Raw genomic sequence first — 16,974 nt, forward strand, 5'->3', positions numbered from 1 at the left:
TGTTCGCCGAGCTGGGAATTTGTCTTGCAAACGTTTCGTCCCCTGTTTAGGTGACATCCTCAGTGCTTGGGCGCCTCCTGTGAAGCGCTACTGTGCTGCTTCCTCCGGCATTTATAGTGGCCTGTCTCTGCCGCTTCCGGTTGTCAGTTCCAGCTGTCCGTTGTAGTGGCCGGTACATTGGGTCCAGGTCGATATGTGTGTTGATAGAGTGCCATGCCTCTAGGACTTAACTGGCTGTCCTCCGTTCGGTGTTCTCTGTACCATCACGTCTAGGTCAGATATGTGGATGACACCTTTGCAATAACTAAAAACACAGAAATAGAGAACACACACCAGATCATCAACGCCACACTGACAGGAATCCGATTCACTAAAGAGGAAGAAAAGGACAACCAACTCCCATTCCTAGACGTGATGGTACAGAGAACACCGAACGGAGAATTCACCACAAAGGTTTAGAGGAAAGTCACACACAGACCAAGTCCTAAACTATGAAAGCAACCACCCCAACACACACAAACGAAGTTGCATCAAGACAGTATTCAAAAGGGCCACAACACACTGCACCATACCAGAACTGCAAAAAGAGGAAGAGGAACACCTAAACAAGGTATTCACCAAAAACGGACACCCGTGCAATTTCATCACAGATGCCGAAGGGAAAGACAATGGAACGAGGACATGCCACAACGCAAAGGACTACCCAAACTACCATACATCCGGAGCATTTCCGAACTGACAGCCAGACTACTGCGACCACTAGGACTCATAACAGCACACAAACCAACAGCCACTCTCAGACAACAACTCACCAGAATGAAGGACCCGATAACCAACATGAGCAAAAACATGTAGTGTACAAAATCTCATGCAAGGACTGCACAAAACACAACATAGGACAAACAGGAAGACAGCTAACGATCCGTATCCATGAACATCAACTAGCCACAAAACGACACGACCAGCTATCCTTAGTAGCCACACACACAGATCTCAAGCCACATGAATTCGACTGGGACAACACTACCCTTACAGGGCAAGCAAAACAGAGAACAGCCAGGGAATTCCTAGAGGCATGGCACTCACCCACTGACTCTATTAAAAAACACATTAACCTGGACCAAATATACCGGCCACTACAGCGGACAGCTGGAACTGACAACCGGAAGTGGCAGAGACAGGCCACTATAAATGCCGGAGGAAGCAAGACAGAAGCGATTCACAGAAGGCTCCCAAGCACTGAGGATGTCACCTAGACAGGGGACGAAACGTTTGAAAGACAAATTCCCAGCTCGGTGAACAGAACCACAACAACGAGCACCCGAGCTACAAATCTTCTCGCAAACTTTGAACACCTACTGGCGAGAGACGCTAAGACAAGCCAGGAAATGGGAATCCTGTGCCAACCACCTAAGCGCCACATACGAACAACTCCGGTTCCTGCATGAATGCCGAAAGAATCGAATCCTTCCACCATGGGTCAGATACAGACCACCAGTCAACAATCCACCAGCCAGGGACACAGCCAGGCAGAATGGATTCAGGATGATCCAGGTAATGATTACAGATGATCACAACAGACTACACAAATACAGACAGTAAATTGAGCGCCAAAAATCGTTAATTTCGAAAACCACCAATCAGGAATGGACCTGGACCATAGAACAGGCCGTTACCATAGGACAGAACAGGACAACACACCGCAAAAAAAGGCACTAAAAAAAATGGCCAAACTAACACACAACTTAGTGGACACCACAACACACACCTGGGCTAAAAACCTCTCCCACAGACAGCTCACAGACACGGAAAGAACAATACTGGCCAAGGGACTCAACTACAACCACAGGTATGCCAATACAGCAGACATCCGAGCAGCACTAGAATGCACACTCAGGAACAATGGACTGACTGAAGAGACACAACAAACAGTGAAACAACGTATCGTACCGCGGATAACAAGAAAAAGACAAACACATAACCTCAACATCGAAGAGAGGGAAGCCCTAAAATCACGAAGAAACGATAAGAACATAATCATACTACCAGTAGACAAAGGCAGAATGACGGTCATCCTGGACAAAGCAGAGTACATCCAAAAAGCACAACAACTACTTGCAGATACCAACACCAACCAAAAGAGGGACTTTGACCCCACCCCACAGCTCACCAATAGGATAAACAATACACTGAGGAACCTACAATAAACGGACAGATAACCAGGTCTGACCTACAAAAAATGAAACCTGAAAGCAACAACACCCCCAGATTCTATGGACTAACCAAAGCACACAAACCAGACATCCCACTCAGACCCATAGTATCACTACCAGGGACACCATCACACGAACGGGCTAAAGAACAACAGCAGAAACGGAACACCTGATTAACGGATCCAGACAATCTATACAATCGACACAGGAATTCTTGAACATCATCAGAAATATACACATAGACAAGGATGAAACTATGGTTTCATTCGATGTAACTGCACGATTCACCTCTATCGACAAAACCCTACCCAGAGAAACAATAGCCAACCTACTGGACAAACATAACAGACAACAGGATGTTGAACCTATCAACAAAGACGGCATACTTAAACGACTGGACCTGTGCTTCACAACACACTCCACATTCAACAACCAGATGTACGAACAAATCAACGGAACACCCATGGGCTCACCGATCTCTGGACTCATAGCAGAAGCAGTTATGGAAAAGTTAGAACAAACAGTCTTACCGCAAATTCAACACAAACTCTGGGTCAGATATGTGGATGACACCTTTGTAATAATTAAAAACACAGAAATAGAGAACACACACCAGATCATCAACGCCACACTCACAGGAATCCTATTCACTAGAGAGGAAGAAAAGGACAACCAACTCCCATTCCTAAACGTGATGGTACAGAGAACACCGAACGGAGAATTCACCACAAAGGTTTAGAGGAAAGCCACACACACAGACCAAGTCCTAAACTATGAAAGCAACCACCCCAACATACACAAACGAAGTTGCATCAAGACAGTATTCAAAAGGGCCACAACACACTGCACCATACCAGAACTGCAAAAAGAGGAAGAGGAACACCTACACAAGATATTCGCCAAAAACGGACACCTCCGCAATTTCATCAACAGATGCCTAAGGGAAAGACAACGGAACGAGGACATGCCGCAACCCAAATGACTAGTCACACTACCATACATAAGGAGCATTTCCGAACTGACAGCCAGACTACTGCAACCACTAGGAATCATAACAGCACACAAACCAACAGCCACTCTCAGACAACACCAGAACGAAGGACCCGATACCCAACATGAGCAAAACCAATGTAGTGTACAAAATCCCATGCAAGGACTGCACAAAGCACTACATTGGACAAACAGGGAGACAGCTAACGATCCGTATACATGAACACCAACTAGCCACGAAATGACACGACCAGCTATCCTTAGTAGCAACACACACAGATCTCAAGCAACATGAATTCGACTGTGACAACACTACCATTATAGGGCAAGCCAAACAGAGAACAGCCAGTGAATGGCATGGCACTCATCAATAGACTATCAACAAACACATCGACCTGGACCCAATATACCGCCCACTACAGCGGACAGTTGGAACTGACAACCGGAAGCGGCAGAGACAGGCCACGAGAAATGCCGGAGGAAGCAGCACAGAAGCGCTTCACTATCTATGTAACTTTCTCCCATCGCTACCACCCACCCTGTCAATATAAGCTCCTCTAGAATCTCCATAACTTTCTTCAGCTCTTGCAGCTCTATCTGTGTAAATGTCACCCTTGCCGACAGCCCTCCATACGGCGGTAACCTCTTCCAGTTTGTGCAATTCTCCCGATCTGTGTTAGTGTCTTCAGGCCTTATTGCTGTTCCTGTCTGTGAGCTCTGCCAGACTCTCCAGCCTTCCCACATCGATATAACCTCCAGAAACACAACATCCGACATCAGTAAATGTTTTCCCTCACTACAGCCTTCCATATCTCTGTTCGGTGCTCAATTCTATCCACTCTCTCAATCTCTGTAAATAGCATCATTCCATAAAATACCCCCAGTCTGCGTAAACTACCCTCATCTGACAATGAGAAGTCTTGCTATCCATTTCAGCAACTGTAATCCCTTCAGATCTCCCTGTGTCTTGCCTGACTCCATTGAATACAGCTTATCTCATGTTATAGCTCCTCTAACTCATATGTTACTCCCTAATTCTGTGATAGTCTTCAGTGTCTGCAATTCTCGTTCTTTATCTCCAAAACTTCCAATCCTCCTGATCGATGAAAGGATATTGATCCCCTGCAGCACATGAAATACCTGTTGCAGCCTCCAACTCCTCAATGCATCCTGTCCTGTAACCTCCTCAAGTACTACAACTCGCTGTCGTTGTCATATTTTCCAACATCTAGATTAGAATGGTGCTGGAAAAGCACAGCAGTTCAGGCAGCATCCGAGGAGCAGTATATTCGACTTTTCAGGCAAAAGCCCTTCATCAGGAATACAGACAGAGAGCGTGAAGGATGGAGGTATCTTCCAACATCTCCAACCCTGTAGATTTCTGTAACCTCCTCCAGAACAGCCTCCACATCTCTGTGTAACTGATGGAAATCATGAACCCTGACTTCACAGCCCTCACTAACTCTCTGAACTCCTGCAGCCAGACAATCCTCAGCATCTCTGGTTCCTCCAATCCCTGCAATTATCCTTGGCTCTGACCTGATCCAGCACCTTTCATCCTGCCAATCTCACTGATTCCAACTACTGTCCATATCAGTGTAATCCCCAGCCCCAACAATCCTCCCGATCTCTATGAACGCCCGCAGCTCCAACCACCATCGCTATCTGTGTACTCTCCAGTCCCTACAACCGTCTCTACTTCTGTAAGTCCTGCAACTGCGACTAACATCCATATCTGTGTAATCACAAGTCCATCCAATCTTCCCTTCATCTAAAAACACCTGTCGCTCTAACTATCACCCATATCTCAATAATCTCCAGTCCCAACAACCCTCCCAGACTCGATCTCCTGTAGCTCCAAATACTACCCCATCTGTGTAATTTATAGTCCCTATATTCATCCCTCTCTTTGTAACTCCTACAGGACTGATTACCCTGTACATCTACGTGATATTTTTCTTCTCAACAACATACTTGATCTCTAACCACCCGAACTCTGTAACATCCTTCAATCTCTCCAATCCTGCATTTCTCTGTAACCTTCTGTAATGCATGCTTTCTTTTTTATCTCTGGTTATAGATCCTTGCTCAATGAAACAACGTCTCAGTACTGACCCTGTAAGAACACAAGAATGTTCAATTTATCAATAAATTTGCTTTATTTTCTAAATTCTAATTAGTTTAAGTTCAACCTTCCCCACCTCTTCTCATTAATATGCCTCCATTTTGAGGATCAGTCTGGTGAATATTCACTGGGCTGCCTTCAATGTAAGAACATTTCCCTCCAGATAGGGGACCAAACCTGATTTACAGTATTCTCAGTGTGGGCTGATTGGAGTCCTCTAAAGTTGTTACAATCCTTCCCTATTTATATTCTCCATTCTCTTTGGAATCAGGGCCAGCATTCCATTTACATCCTCTATGTCTTGCTGGCCCTGTATGCCACCTTTCTGAGATTTATACGCAAGGATTTCCAAGATACGTCGTGGTGTAGCTTTCTGCAGTCAATCCGAAGCCAAGAGGTGATGGTAATAATCAGGAAGGTGTTGGAATGTATGGTAAACAATGTGCCAGAATTGCTAACTGCACGCTTAGAAACCTATGGAATGAGCACCGTCCATAAAACCATCATATCGAGGATTGGATTAGGCCATTCGGTCCATCACGTCTGCCATACCATTTGATTCTGGCTGAATTGTTTCTGAACCCCATTCTCTCGCCTCCTCCCTGTCACCCTTGATCTCCTTACTCATCAAGAACCTATCTATCTCTGAGTTAAATACACTGATTTACTCACCTCCACAGCCCCATGAGGCAGTGAGTTCCACAGATTCGTCACCCTTTGGCTGAATAAATTACTCCACATCTCCATTCTAAAGGGTAGTTCCTTCACACTGAAGCTGTGCCCTTGGGCCCTAGTCTCTCCTACTAGTGGAAACATCTTCCCCCCGTCCACTCCATCCAAGCCCCTCAGTATTCTGTAAGTTTGAAAGAGATCCTCCCAAACTTCATCAAGTGCAGACACAGAGACTTCAACTGCTCCTCATATGGGAAGCATTTCATCACTAGGATCTTTCTGGGAAACCTATTTCTCGTGCTCCTTCACATCCTTCATTCAGACTGTTATACAGTGCAGTCCCAACACTGACCCTTGTGGAGTTCCCCTCATCACCAGTTCCCATCGTGAAAATAACCCCTTTAGACCTACTCTCTATCTTCTGCCAATCAGCCAATCTTCTATCCACACCAAGCATGTTGTTCTCAAATTAAAATTCCATTTCACAAACCCTGCTGGAATTGTTTTCCTCTTTAGCTGTAAACAGCAGAGTAGATCACAAGGGAGGAATGGTTTATTGGGATTTTCAGAAACATTTCAGCAAAGTTCAAATGAAGAGGAGGATAAGCAAAATTGACTCGTGGTATTGGAGGGAATGTACTGTCATGGATTGGGAATTCTCTGACAGACAGAAAACTAAGCGGTAGTAAATGGATTAGTGCTTGATCCCTAACTACTCAGAAAGGAATTTCATGGATGGACAAAATCTAATGCTTCCACATCTGTTGCTGACACAGAATTAGATGGGAATGTGGGTTGTGTGGAGGATCGAAAGGGAACATGAACAGTCCATGAGTTTCCCATGTGTACATTCATCGATGGGATGTGGCCAACACTTTCTCGGCCATCATTACCTTCCCATCTGTAATTCCCTGGAGAAGGTGGTGGTGAGCTGCCTTCTTCACCCACTGTAATACTTTGGGTGTAGGGACAGACACAGTGCTGGGAGAATGGAGCGTGGCTTGGAAGGCACCTTGGAAATGCTGGTGTTCCCGTGCACCTGGAACTCTTGTCTTTCCAGGGTATAGTTGGTCCGGTTTTGTGAAGGGCTGCTGAAAATGCCTTCCTGAGTGACCTCAGTGCTACTTGTAGTTATTTTATTCATTCATTCGTGAACATGAGCTTTGTTGGCTGAGCCAGCATTTATTGTTGAGTTTGAGTTATCCCTGAGAAGGTGATGGTGAGCTGACTTCCTGTGCCCTTGTACCAGCCGTTTGAACTGTTGTTGTCTGTGTACCCTCCAGCAGGCGCTACAACACTCCTCACATCTGTAACTGCATACAAACGATGCAGATTTCCCTTTTATATCTGACATCTTCCCCGACTTATAACTCTTATAGTTCCTTACAATATTTCACCTCCTCCATTCCCATCTGTACTAGAGATCTCTAAAATTTATTTATTCTTGTTTAAACTTCTGATCACCCAAAATCTCTCCCTTATAAAATTTGTAACCCCTTCAGTTTCTGTAACTCTCCATATAATTGTAATCAATAATAGCACAGGTTCCCTTCCTTAAATTTCTGTAATTACAATGGTTGCATGTGCTAAATTCGCACATTTGATCCTCCTTATCCATCTCAGTTCTTCCAGACCCTACAATCCCACAATTTGGAATGTTACATTCTCTGCACCTCCTCATGTCCTTAGGGCCCTTGAACACCAACAGTGCTCCAAAAGTTTATATTCCCCCCAGTTACGGCAAGTCTTCTCAATTTGTAACATCCAACAGTCTCCAGTACCATACAACAATTGCTGGCTGTCAAATTTACACATCCCTGTAAGCAGCTCAGCAAAAGCCCTTTAGACTCGACAAAGATCCGTCATGAACAAGCCACCCTCTCTCCTTTGCCTTCTTCAGTGCCTGCAACTCTTGCTGCGTCTTCTAGTAACGTTCCTTAGTTGCTGCAGATCTGCCTAGCTACCCAGATAACATGTTCCATCCCATACAGCTCGTCCAATCACTGTAACACCCTCTGCTCTGTCGAATCCTCCTCTTTTCCACTATCTTCCCGGCACAACAGCGATTCTGAAAGGCAGCAGTGCGGAATGGGATGTTACAAATCTCAGCTGAGGCTGGAGGCCTACCATTATCTGGGAGTCGCAAATGGAGAGAACCTGTGAGAGAGCAGCACAGAGTGGGAGAATCTAGATCAGCACCGAGGATCGAGGTCGACTGGGACTTGTAGTTGGAGAAGCTACAGAGCAGGAGGCTCGAAACCAGCACCAAGTCACAGAGGGAGCGACCAAATGAGGAAGCAGCTTTGAGCAGGAGCTTGAGGCTCACTCACGCAATAATTGAGACTGGGAAACATTAGTTGACTGAGAGCAACCTTCAATGGAGCAAGAATGATGCTGGGAACTTTTCAATACGGTCAGTGAAATTGTAGCTTTAAATAGAGTGAACCAGTTCAGATTGAGCAGGGGTTATGGAGATGGGGTTACATTGTGATCACGACTGAGAACCTGATAATCAAAGGTTTTCCCCATTTATGTCGGAAGGACAAAAAGGCCAACACAGTGAAGTAGCATTGAGTATAAATGATGGGATCAGTATTATCGTGATGCTAATCTATTTACACGCTGCTCCTCCCTGCCCTCACCCCGTATCCCGGCATAATGATCCTATCAGATATTGGTAACTTTTGAAAACTTCAGAAAATAGCACAGGATAGAGGAGATCACCCTGTCCATTGGCTACATTGGTCAAGATGTGACTTTTTTTTAAAGCCCGAGTTCTGTCTCCCCGGACAGTGTAGGACTTCAAGTGCAGATCCAGGCACGTTATTAAAATGGTTTGAGAGTTTCTACCTCTACTCCGTTTCTATGTGTGGCATCCAGATCCTGATCATACTCTGGTTGAAATACCAACTTTCCTAACCACTTCCCAAATATTTCAACAAGTTACATTACCCATTCGCCGCTCGTAACTGAGCTCTCCAACAGGATAAGGTGTTCTCTCTTTTCTACACAGGCTCATGACAATATGTGTACCCCAATCAAATCGCCTCTCAGCATGCTCCATTCCAATTTTTCCTCATAACTACACTTCCACTGTCACAGGATAACGAATCTCCTCTGTATCCTCCACAGCCCAATTCCACCCTTCCATGTGATGGTGTGACCACAATGCTCACAGTCCCCAAGCTGTGACTGAACTCATTATTTCTACAGTTCCTGCATAAGCTTCCTGCTTTGAAGTTCCGTATTTTGTCTGAAAGACGAAATAATGCCATTTGCTATATTAACAAGATTATTAATGTTTCCAGCTTCCTTCTGCCCACACTGACTATAATCCCATATACTGTGGATTCTTCTCTATTGTTGATGCACCCAAATGCCTTGCCTTGCACTTCTCGGGGTTGTTTGCACCATTCACCTGGATCCTATAGTTTCTTTTATTGAACAGCCTGCCATGGGATCTTTCGTTAAATCCAAGTACGTCACATGCAGTTACAGGTTAGTGCCTCAAACCGACACAGTCAGATTGATGACACACGATCTTCCTTGAACAAATCCAGACCGACTGTTCTGGAGTCCCTGGGACTTCCTCAGTGACCGTTTATCCACTGTCTTAGAATTCCAGCCGCGACCTGTTCCGTCAGTCCCTTGCTCCACATTATTCAACGCTGGTTGTTAGCCATTCTCCAGGCCTCCAGCACCATCCCTGCATCCAGTGAGGATTGGATAATGTGGGTAACTATAAGGGAGGGGATTTTCTCTGAATCCTTTTAACAGTCTGGAACATTGTATTACCCCTATTTTAAAGATTTGAATCTCCTGTAAAATTCTCCACTCAAGTTTATTGTTCCCAATATTTCACACTGCATCCCTATTTTAGTTCAGAGAGACAGAGGCCTAAGCCATCTAATGATTTGATCAAGTCTCATTTTAGTCGTGTTTCATGGAGGGTTTCTGTTCACAAGGTGAAGTGCGGTTTCTCATGATACCATCTCAAATCTGCCCCATTAAATACCTTCCCTGCCCACATGGTCTTCCTCTCATCTGACACTGAGCGGATGGTTTTTTTTCCCATTGTGATAACAACTGCCCCATGCCTGGATACCCCAGAATGCACCAGCCTCCGTGTTACAGGGGCAATCTTTAAAAAGTAATTATACTCTTGGAATGTCAATCCAAAACTGGCCTGGACATGGCAGAGGAGGTAAAACTGGGGCTTCACTTTGAGACCAAGGCGCTGAGGTTCTGGTGGATGGCATGGTGCACGAAAGGGACATTATCTTCCTCCAGGACTGGCAGGGGAGGCCATGACACTACACTCTGCCAGCTTGGTTGGAGGTTGACCCCTGTGTCAGTGAGGTGCCAGCCTTCTTGATGAATGCCAAGCAGTGTCGGAAGGAGGTAAGTGACCTCCTCCACGCCACCATAGTAAGTGCCACCATCTGCACTTTGTGACCTCACGCTCACTATTTCTCTGTTACTGCACCCACCATCCACAAAGGCTCATGTTCTCCCACTGTCACTGAATGCAGCACCTTCTCTCGGTCTGTACCAGTTGTTACAAACAATTCCACCTCCCTTAATGCCGCTTGGTAATTGTCACATTTCGGAAGGAAACACCCCACACGAGAGCAGAAAGAGCTAAGAGGGATGGGGGGGCTCCTCAACATTCAGCTCGTCACCCCATTACAGGGGAAGGATCCTGACCCAAACAACCATGAGAGGCTGACTGACCGTGTCCAAGCTATCGGACTGGGATCTGAGATGCCCATTGACTCAATGTTGGGCACCGTGACTGACTGTGGACAATGATATCAAGCTTCATGGTTTGTGTCTGTGCTAAATACCAAGACAATACAGCTGGCGGTTGAGCCTGTTAGCTCTTGCTAAGGTTAAACACTGCTAAGGGCAGGGTAAGGCATGGCAATAAATCTGTGAGTATTCAAATCAGTTCAAAGTGAGTGAACTGAATGAACAGCACAGAGGGACAGGCCATGAACTGGCTGTGTGTCAATGAGCACAGTGTCCTTGCAGCAGCATTGAGTGTGTACAAAATAGGAATCAGCAGCCTTGCGTGACAATCCATGAGGCTGGTGTGTGTCTCTGAGCAGTGTCCTTGCAGCAGCATTGCAATGAGAGTTGTCATTGCACCCTGAGCTGCAGCATTGAAATACAGAAGCGTACTGTAATTGTGTCGGAGATGTGCTGGGATGGCATGGTGAGGCTGGCAGGTGACAGTTGCCAGCATTGGTGGGTGTGGAGTACATGCAGCTTCTGTTTATGCAGTGTCCCCCGAGATGTTGATGTCCAAGATAGAAGGCCGTCGGAGCGAGGGGCGAGATGAAGTCACCAGTTACCAGCTCGGTCTTTCACGTCCACTTCTCCATGTTGATTTTCCCTGCTGTGGGTGGGAGGGTATGAAGCTGCAAATTGTTGAGAGATCCACCGTATGTGGCTGTTGATCATCAGTCATCATTCAGTCAACATCTTGCCACTCCTGCACTCAAATCTTGTTCTAAAGAACAGTCCAGCACTGGAACAGGCCCTTCATCCCAACAAGCCCGCACTGACACATGATGACATTCTAAAGTTAAAATAAAAGGTTTTGCTCCGATACCTTCTATGTCATTCTATTCCCTACTTACTAATACTTGTGCCAACATGCCTCTTAAACCATGCTATATTGGCTTATTCCCCTCTATCAGTGCATTCCAGGCACTTTCACATTCTGTCTGGAACAGCGGAAAAAAAACTTACTATCACATCTCATGAACTTTCTCCCTTTTACCTAAAACCTAACTGTCCTTCTATCTATGCCTCTGAAAATTTTGTAAATATCTATCAGGCAGCCCCATAGCCAGTGATGCTCAGCTGCACACAAACCATGATTGTTCAATATCTCCTTCTGGCTAATACCCTCCAGACCAGACAACGTTCTGGTAAAACATTTCCATACCATCTCCAACACTTACACATCGTTCTGCTGGTGTGGCAACCAGTACTGTACACAATATTCGAAATGTGCCTGAACTAAGTTTCTCTACAGCTGCAATATGACCTGTTAATGTTCATACTGCATGCTGCGATGCATGTCTGCAAGTTTGCCATCAGTATTCTTGATCACCTTATCCACCCGTGTTGCCACTTTCAAGGAACTGAGGAGCTGTACACCGAGGTCCATTAGGATTTTGATGCGGCCAGTAACTTTTCCATCCACTTTATACTTCTCTCCTGCATTAGACCTTCTAAAACGCATCACGTTGCAACTGCCCAGAAAACTTTACATCTGTGTTTTCTCTGTCCAAGTCTGCAGCTGACCTAAATCCTGCTGTATTCTCTGGCAATCATCCTCATAATTTGCAACTCGACGAATCTATTTGCAAATATCCTCCACTACTCTGTCTTTTATGAACAAGCAGTTCTCTATGCATCTTACTAACTGACCGCTGATCCCATTTCTCTTCACCTTCTGTATGAACCTGCCATAAGGAACCATATCAAAGGCCTTGCTTACGTCAAAACGGCCAACATCGAGCCTCATGTCCTCATCAATCAATTTTGTCTCTTCCTCAAAATAATCCATCATGTTTGTGAGACAGGATATTCCCCACACAATTGTGTTGCCTGTTGCGCGTAATACCTACGAGAATACTGTTGGAGTTGCACTCATTCAGACAATTGATTATTCCATCATATTACTGAATTGAAATATGGAGGTTAGATTAGATTCCGTAAGGTGTGGAAACAGGCCCAGCAGCCCACCCAATCCACACCAATCCTCAGAAGAGCAACCCAAACTGATCCATTCGCCAGCCCTACATTTAAACCTGACTAATGCATCTTACAATGTGGGCAATTGAGTATGGCCAATTCAGCTGACCTGCACACTTTAGACTGTGGGAGAAAACCAGAGCACCCGAAGGAAACGCACACAGACGCGGGGAGAATGTGCAAACTCCACAAATACACCCAAGGCCGAAATTGAACGAAGGATATTGGTGCTGTGAGGCGGCAGTGCTAAGCACTGAGCTCTTGATGGTGACAGAACAGTGGGATGTATGTCGGGCCATGATGGTTACTGCACAGTGGGAGGTATGTCGGGCTGTGATGGTTACTGTACAGTGGGAGGTATGTCGGGCCATGATTATTACTGTGCAGTGGGAAATTTGTCAGGTTGTGATGGTTACTGTACAGTGGGAGGTATGTCTAGCCGTAATGGTTACTATACAGTGGGAGGTATGACGGGCCGTGATGGTTACTGTACACAGGGAGGTATGTCGGGCTGTGATGGTTACTGTACAGTGGGAGGTATGTCGGGCCATGATTATTACTGTGCAGTGGGCAATTTGTCAGGTCGTGATGGTTACTGTACAGTGGGAGGTATGTCTAGCCGTAATGGTTACTGTACAGTCGGTGGTGTTTCGGGCCATGACGGTTACTGTACAGTGGAGGTATGTCTGGCCGTGATGGTTACTGTATAGTGGGAGGTATGTCGCGCCGTAATAGTTACTGTATAGTTGGCGGTACGCCGGGCTGTGACGGTAACTGTACACTGGGAGGTATGTCGGGCCGTGATGGTTACTGCACAATGGGAGGTATGTCATGCCGTGATGGTTACTGAACAGTGGGAGGTATATCTGACCGTGATGGTTACTGTACAGTGGGAAGTGTGTTGGGCTTTGATGGTTACTGTGCAGTGGGTGTTATGTCAGTCCGTGATGTTTTCTGTACATTGGGCGGTATGTCGGGCTGTGACGGTAACTGTACAGTGGAAAGTATGTTGGGCTGTGATGGTTACTGTACAGTGGGAGGTATGTTGGGCCGTGATGGTTACTGTGCAGTGGGAGGTATGTCAGGCCGTGATGGTTACTGTACAGTGCGAGGTAGTTGGCTGTAATGTTTACTGTACAGTGGGAGGTATATCGGGACGTGATGGTCACGTGAGGCATGTCGGGCTTTGATGGTTTCTGTACAGTGGGAGGCAGGTCAGGCCGTAACGGTAACTGTACAGTGGAAGGTATGCCGGGCAGGGATGATTACTGTACAGTTGGAGGTATGTCGGGCCATGATTGTTACTGTACAGTGGGAGGTACGTCGGGCCGTGATGGTTACTGTAGAGTGGGGAGGTATGTCGGGCCGTGATGGTTTCTGTACAGTGGGATGTATTTCGGGCCGTGATGGTGACTGTACAGTGGGAGGTATGTTCTTCCGTGATGTTTACTGTATCGTGGAATGTAGGTCGGGCTGTGATGGTAACTGTACAGTGGGAGGTATGTCAGGCCATGATGGTTACTGTACAGTGGGAGGTATGTCTGACCGTGATGGTTACCGTACAGTGCGAGTTATGTCGGGCTGTAATCGTTACTCTACAGTGGGAGGTATGTCGGAGAGTGATGGTTACTGTACAGCGAGAGGTATGTCGGGCTGTGATGTTTTCTGTACAATGGAGGGTATGTCGGGTTGTGATGGTTACTGTACAGTGGAATGTATGTCTGGCCGTGATGGTTACTGTCCAGTGGAAGGTATACCGGGCCGTGATGGTTACTGTACAGTGGGAGGTGTGTCTGGCCGTTACCGTTAATGTATAGTGCGCAGTAAGGCAGGCTGTGACGGTTACAGTACAGTGGAAAGTATGTTGGGCTGTGATGGTTTATTTTTTTTGGGAAGTATGCAAAGCTGTCAGGGTTACTGTACAGTGGGAGGTATGCCGGGCCGTGATGGTTTCTGAACAGTGGGAGGTATATTGGGCCGTGATGGTTACTGTACAGTGGGAGGTATGTCGGGATGTGATGGTTACTGGACAGTGGGAGGCATGTAGGGCTGTGATGGTTACTGGACAGTGGGAGGTATGTCGAGCTGTGATGGTTTCTGTACAGTGGGAGGTATGTCGGGTGTGATTGTTACTGTGAAGTGGGAGGTATGCTCTTCTGTGACATTGACTGTACAGTGGGAGGTATGTCGGGATCTGATGGTTACTCCATATTGCCAAGTATGTCGGGCCGTTATTGTGTACTGTACATTGGGACGAATGTCGGGCCATATGTTAACTGTACAATGGGATGTGTGACAGGTCGTGATGGTTACTGTACAGTGGGAGGTATGTCGGATCGTGATGGTTAGTGTACAGTGGGAGTTATGTCGGGCCGTGACAGTTACTGAACAGTGGGAGGTATTTCTGGCTGTGGTGGTTTCTGTACAGTGGGAGGTATGTCGGATCGTAATGGTTACTGCAAAGTGGGAAGTATGTCGGGCCGTGATGGTTAGTGTACAGTGGATGGCATTTCTGAGTGTGATGGTTACTGTAGAGTGGGAGGTATGTCGTGTATTGATGGTGACTGAACAGTGGGAGGTATGGTGGGCGGTGACGTTTACTGCAGAGTGGGAGGTATGTTGGGCATTAATGGTGACTGTACAGTGTGGGGTATGTCGGGCCGTGATGGTTACCGTACAGTGAGAGGTATGTCGGGCCGTGATGGTTACTGTACAGTGAGAGGTATGTTGGGGTGTGAAGGTTACTGTACAGTGAGAGGTATGTCGGGCCGTGATGGTTACGGTACAGTGAGAGGTGTGTCGGATCGTGATGGTTACTGTGCAGTGGGAGGTATGTCGGGCCGTAACGGTTACGGTACAGTGGGAGGTAGGTCGGACGGTATCGGTTACGGTACAGTGGGCGACATCGCAGACCGTGATGGTTACTGTACAATGGGAGGTATGTCGCGTCGTGACAGTTACTGTACTGTTGGACGTATTTCTGGCTGTGATGGTTTCTGTACAGTGGGGGGTATGTCGGGCCGTGATTTTGACTGTACACTGTGAGATATATCGGACAGTGGGAGGTATGCTGGTCTGTGACATTGACTGTATAATGGGAGGTATGTCGGGCCATGATGGTTACTGTACAGTGGGTTCTATGTCGGGCTCTGATGGTTACTCCAGATTGGGAGGTTTGTTGGACCGTGATGTTTACTGTACATTGGGACGAATGTTGGGCCGTGATGTTTACTGTACAGTGGGAGGTATGTCGGGTCGGGATGGTTACTGTAAAGTGGGAGGTAGGTCGGACCGTGATGGTTACTGTACCGTGTGAGGTATGTCGGTCCTTGATGGTTACTGTACAGTGGGAGGTATGTCGGGCTGTAATGATTAATGTATATTGGGAGGTATGTTGGGCTCTGACAGTTACTGTACATTGGGACAACTGTGGGGCTGTGATAGTTTTTAAACAGTGGGAGGTATGTCAGGCAGTGATGGTTAATGTAGAGTGGGAGGTATGTTTGTCCGTGATGGTTACTGTAAATGGACTGTACGTCGGACCGTGATGGTTACTGTATCGTGCGAGGTTTGTCAGTCCATGATGGTTACTGTACAGTGGGAGGTATGTCTGGCCATAACAGTTACTGTCTGGTGGGCGGTATGTCTGGCTGTGACGGTTACTGTACAGTGGGAAGTATGTCGGGCCATGCGGATTTCGGTACAGTGGGATGCATGTCGGGATGTGATGGGCAGTGTACAGTGGGAGGTATGTCGGGCGGTGATGGTTACTGTACAGTGGGAGGTTTGTCGGGCTGTTATGGTTACTATAGAGTGCGAGGTATGTCGGTCCATGACAGTTACTGTAAAATAGGAGGTATGTTGGGCCGAAAATGTTTACTGTACGGTGGGAGGTATGTCGGGCCATGATGGTTATTGTACAGAGGGAGGTATGTCGGGCCATGATGTTTACTGAGCAGTAGGAGGTATCTCGGTCTGTGAAGATTGCTGGATAGTGGGAGGTATGTTCGGCCGTGATGGTTACTGTAAAGTGTAATGTATGTCGGGCCGTGATGGTTATTGTACAGTGGGAGGTATGACGGGCCGCGATGTTTTCAGTACAGTGGGAGGTATCTCGGGCTGTGAAGATTACTGTATATTGGAAGGTAGGTTGGGCCGTGATGGCTAATGTGAAGTGGAATGTTTGTCGGGCCGTGACGGTTA

This window comes from Chiloscyllium punctatum, chromosome 19, assembly GCF_047496795.1.
Source record: "Chiloscyllium punctatum isolate Juve2018m chromosome 19, sChiPun1.3, whole genome shotgun sequence".
Classification (NCBI taxonomy): domain Eukaryota; kingdom Metazoa; phylum Chordata; class Chondrichthyes; order Orectolobiformes; family Hemiscylliidae; genus Chiloscyllium; species Chiloscyllium punctatum.